Source organism: Papaver somniferum, chromosome 6 (genome assembly GCF_003573695.1).
Source record: "Papaver somniferum cultivar HN1 chromosome 6, ASM357369v1, whole genome shotgun sequence".
NCBI classification, from domain to species: domain Eukaryota; kingdom Viridiplantae; phylum Streptophyta; class Magnoliopsida; order Ranunculales; family Papaveraceae; genus Papaver; species Papaver somniferum.
In genome coordinates, this window is record NC_039363.1 from 139,337,247 (window position 1) to 139,342,768 (window position 5,522).

The 5,522-nt window shown below is 40.1% G+C and overlaps 1 pseudogene; it reads right to left on the reverse strand.

Annotated features, from left to right (window-relative positions):
* Positions 1 to 733: 733 nt before the first annotated feature.
* On the reverse strand, positions 734 to 833 carry LOC113292057 (annotated as a pseudogene).
* Between the last annotated feature and the right edge of the window lie 4,689 nt (positions 834 to 5,522).

Consider the following 5,522-nt stretch of genomic DNA (forward strand, 5'->3'; position numbering starts at 1 on the left):
TCGCCTTGATTCAACTTACTTTGACTCGGATTGATTCCAGAGGGGTTTGCTCAGATTGTAACGAGTTCCTTTTCGAAAGAATAGAAGCTGGTCTAGTGACAATCTAAGTAGAGCCATCATGCTTTTTGTTTGCTAGAAATTTAGGTTTGATTTGGTTGAGTCAGCCTTGTTTTGTGTTTGCATAGAATTCCCTTCCTTATTCTGTTGCATGCCTGAACGTAAAAGAGACGCCCTAGGTAGATTTGTTAAAGAAAAACCTAGTAGTTCTAAGCGTCTTGATTACCTCAATTTAGAGAGTCCGATTCATGGAGATTCCGTTTTGAACGTCCGTTTGAAGAGAAAATCCCTGATAGTCCAACAGCGCCAGAAATGGCAACTTTGAAAGCCTTGTTGAATCCTACTAGGACTACTCGTCCCTCGTGTATCAAGTTACCTGAAACTGAAGCAAATTATGAACTTAAGCCTGGAACCTTACAGTTGCTCCCAATCTTTTTAGGAAAAGAAAATGAAAACCCCTATTTCCACGTTAGGGACTTTGAGGAAATTTGTAGTACCCTGAAAATTAGAAACCTTGATGATGATGCTTTAAAACTCAGGTTATTCCCCTTTTCCTTAAAAGATAAAGCCAAGTCGTGGCTGTATAGTTTGGCTTCCGAATCAATTGAAACCTATGAACAACTTACATCCGCCTTTTTGAACAAGTTTTTCCATAGGCACAAAACCTCGTCTATTAGGACGCAAATCTGCACATTTACACAACAGGAGGGAGAATCTTTGTATAGGTATTTGGAAAGGTTCAATGATTTATTAGCCCAATGTCCTCATCATGGTTTAGAAAAGGTTAGGTTAGTTCAGATCCTTTATGAGGGTTTAGATTATCCCACCACAACTACAGTAGATTCCATGTGTACAGGTGGGTTTGAAAAGCAAACAGTTGATAATGCGACGACATACTTGCATGAAATCGCCGAAAAGACCCAACAATGGGAAAGTAATAGGGTACCCAAGAAAACAACTCTTCTAGGCAGAGGAAACGTTAATAGGGTAGAAGAAAGCTACGAATCAGATGCCAAAATTGCTGCTATAGCAAAAAGGTTAGAAGCTTTAGAAGTGGGTCATACTAGTGGTAGAATAGAGCCTTTTTAGGAAGGAAATATTGTTGAAGAGAAAGCCAATGCTCTCTATAATAACACTAGGTTTGATAACCGTCAGAAGTTTGACCCATATTCAGAAACCTATAATCCTGGCTGGAGAAACCATCCCAACCTTTCATGGTCTAAGGGCCAGAATCAAGGTCAGTCTAGTAACTCTCAAGCTCCCACAGGTTTTGGATATACTAAGAATCCTTCAGCCCCGACACAGTTTCAGAACCCTCCGGATAAGAAGATTATGAGTTTAGAAGAGTCTCTTGCTTTGTTAACTCGTAACACTATGCAGTTTCAGCAATCTGTTGCTCAAGGTATAGAAGAAAATAAGAGAATAGGTCAGGCTAACTCTCAGGCTATTTCCGAGTTGAAAACCAAGGTTAGTCATATAAATGAGTCTTTAAGAGAAAGAGGTAAGTTTCCTAGTCAAACTCAACCCAACCCTAGAGGATCTCATGAAGTAGGTGCACAACCATCGAATCAGTTGAATGCTATTAGAACCCTCAGGAGTGGTAGAGTAGTAGACAATCAGGTAAACATGCCCGATAGTGAACATACTGTAGTTCACCCCTCAGGATCTCATCCCTCGGGACCGCTAACTGAGGGGACTGATAAAATTTCCAATCATGCTGACTCGGTTCCTGAGAGGTCTGATTTTGTGCCTAGAGCCCCATTTCCCCAGCTATTATCATCAACAAAGAAGGAATCGAACTTTAATGACATATTGGAGGTTTTTAAGCAAGTTACCATAAACCTTCCTTTATTAGATGCAATTAGGCAAATTCCTGCTTATGCCAAGTTCCTTAAGGATATGTGTACGCGAAAGCGAAAACTTAGCGTCCATAAGAAAGCCTTTTTAGCTAGTCATGTAAGTTCAATCATTCAGAACACTACCACTCCAAAGTATAAAGACCCAGTTTCCCCAACCATTGCTTGTACAATAGGTAAACACCGGGTAAAAAAGCTTTACTTGACTTAGGAGCCAGTGTGAACTTACTGCCGTACCATGTGTACTTACATCTAGGACTTGGTGAAATGAAACCTACTCAGATAACACTACAGTTAGCTGATAGGTCTGTCAAAATTCCTCGAGGAGTTATCGAGGATGTTCTTATTGAGGTCGACAAGTTTATTTATCCAGTGGATTTCGTGGTCCAAGATACCCAACTTGTCCCTGACCCAGAGAACCAGATACCTGTAATTTTAGGTCGCCCATTCTTAGCTACGTCTAATGCGATCATAAACTGTCGAAATGGTGTGATGAGTTTATCTTTTGGTAATATGACTATCCAAATTAAAAATTTTAATGTCAGTAAGCTACCTTATGAGCTAGATGACACATGTGTTGAAGAAGTGAATATGATAGAATCCTTAGTTCAGGAGTCATTACCAAACATCTTGTCCGAAGACCCACTAGAGAGTTGTCTATCCCATTTTGGTTTAGATTTCGACGATGATAGTGCCATTGAACAAGTGAATGCTCTATTAGATTCTACCCATGTGTTAGACATTGATAGATGGAAAGCTAGGTTCGAACCATTACCAGCTTCTGAGACTACCTTAGTTCCTTCCTTAGAAGAGCCCCCTAAGTTGGACCTCAAACCACTACCAGATAACCTGAAGTATGTGTTCTTAGGCCCATCTGAGACTTTACATGTGCTTATTGCTGTCGACTTGGATAGTGATCAGGAAAGTAGGCTAGTAAAAGTACTTCAAGAGAATAAGGAAGCTTTAGAGTGGTCTATAGCAAACATTAAGGGTATTAGTCCTACTGTTTGTATGCATCAGATTCATTTAGAGGAAGACTCCAAACCGTCTAGGGAGATGCAACGTCGATTGAACCCTAACATGAAATAAGTAGTTCGAAAATAGGTGCTTAAGTTGTTAGATGCGGGTATTATCTACCCAATTTCAGACAGTAAGTGGGTCAGCCCCGTTCAGGTTGTTCCCAAGAAATCAGGTATCACTGTAGTACAGAATGAGGATAATGAGTTAATTCCAACCCGAGTGACCACGGGATGGCGTGTCTGTATCGACTATAGGAAATTGAACAAGGTCACAAGGAAGGATCACTTTCCCCTTCCTTTTATCGACCAAATGCTAGAGAGATTAGCTGGATATAGTTTCTATTGCTTTTTAGATGGCTTTTCCGGATATAATCAGATCGTTATTTCCCCAGAAGACCAAGAGAAAACCATTTTTACCCGTCCCTTTGGTACTTTCGCGTATAGACGCATGCCTTTCGGGATGTGTAATGCCCCTGCGACTTTTCAGCGTTGTATGATGAGCATATTTTCGGATATGGTAGAACGGTTTTAGAGGTCTTTATGGATGATTTTTCATTATTTGGTTCATCTTTTGATGAGTGCTTGCATCATTTGACATTGGTGTTGACTAGGTGTAAGGAAAAGAATTTAGTGCTTAATTGGGAAAAATGCCATTGCATGGTTAAATCAGGAATTTTTTTAGGTCACATCATTTCTCCAAAGGGTATAGAGGTAGACAAAGCCAAAGTTGACCTTATTAAGACTTTACAGGTCCCAAAAACCGTAAAAGACATTAGGTCATTCCTAGGGCATGCAGGTTTTTACCGTCGATTCATTAAGGATTTTAGCTTGATTTCTAGACCTCTTTGCAATTTGCTTGCAAAAGATGTTAAGTTTGTCTTTGATGATGCTTGTTTAGAGGCTTTTGAGAAGCTTAAAAATTTACTCACTACCGCTCCCATAGTCCAGGCACCCAACTGGAACCTACCCTTTGAGATTATGTGTGATGCTTCAGATTATGCTATAGGCGTTGTGTTAGGTCAACGAGTAGACAAATTACTTCATGTGATTTACTATGCTAGCAAAACTCTGAATGATGCCCAATTGAACTATACAACTACCGAGAAGGAACTGTTATCCATCGTGTTTGCCTTGGATAAGTTTAGATCCTACCTTTTAGGTTCTAAGATCGTAATATATACTGATCATGCTGCTTTGAAATACCTTTTATCTAAGAAGGACACCAAACCTAGACTGATTAGGTGGATCCTATTGTTACAAGAATTTTCTCCAGACATTAGAGACAAAAAGGGTGCTGAAAATGTAGTATCAGACCACTTATCCAGGTTAGTTGTTAGTTCCCCTAGTGATGCCCTTCCTATAAGGGATAGCTTTCCTGATGAACAATTGTTCTCTGTTTCCCAATCACCTTGGTATGCAAATATAGTGAATTATCTTGTTACTGGTCGTACCCCTCAACATTGGCGTAAACAAGATCGTTCTAGGTTTTTAGCCGAGGTTAAGCATTTCTTTTGGGACGATCCTTATTTGTTTAAGTATTGTCCCGACCAGATTATTAGGAGATGTGTACCTGAGAGTGATCAGTCCAGTATCCTCTCCTTTTGTCATGAACATGCTTGTGGGGGTCATTTTAGTGCTAAGAAGACTGCTGCTAAGATATTGCAGTGTGGATTTTACTGGCCTTCACTGTTTAAAGACTCCCATAGTCACTGTGTTTCTTGTGATCGTTGCCAGAGGTTAGGAACCATTTCCCGTAGAAATATGATGCCTTTGAACCCTATCTTAGTGATTGAGGTCTTTGATGTGTGGGGCATTGATTTTATGGGTCCATTTCCTAATTCTTTAGGTTATCTTTACATACTTGTCGCTGTAGACTATGTGTCTAAGTGGGTTGAGGCGGTTCCGTGTAAAACAAATGACCATAGGGTCGTAATTAAGTTTTTGAAAGAGAATATACTTACACGTTTTGGTACACCGCGAGCCATAATTAGTGATGGAGGTTCACACTTTTGTAATAGACCGTTTGCTCTTTTAATGAAACAATATGGTATTACCCATAAAGTAGCTACCCCATATCACCCTCAGACTAGTGGTCAGGTAGAGGTATCCAATAGGGAAATTAAGCGTATATTAGAAAAAACAGTTAATCCCAATAGGAAAGACTGGTCGTCGAGGCTTACTGATGCCTTATGGGCTTACCGTACTGCGTTTAAGACACCCATTGGAATGTCCCCTTATTGTCTAGTATTTGGCAAGGCATGTCACTTACCTGTCGAGTTAGAGCATAGAGCCTATTGGGCTGTTAAGAGCTTAAACTTTTCACTTGACAAGGCAGGAGTTCATAGAAAGCTCCAGCTCAATGAGTTGGATGAGATTCGTAGAGATGCATACGATAGTGCTAAGGAGTATAAGAACAAAATGAAACTTGTGCATGATAAGAATATTTTACCAAAGTCATTTTCTCCAGGTCAAAAAGTTCTTCTATATGACACTCGTTTGTATCTATTCCCCGGGAAACTGCGCTCTCGGTGGACCGGTCCTTTTGTGGTCCGTACTGTTTTTCCTCATGGCGCTATTGAGATTGAGACAT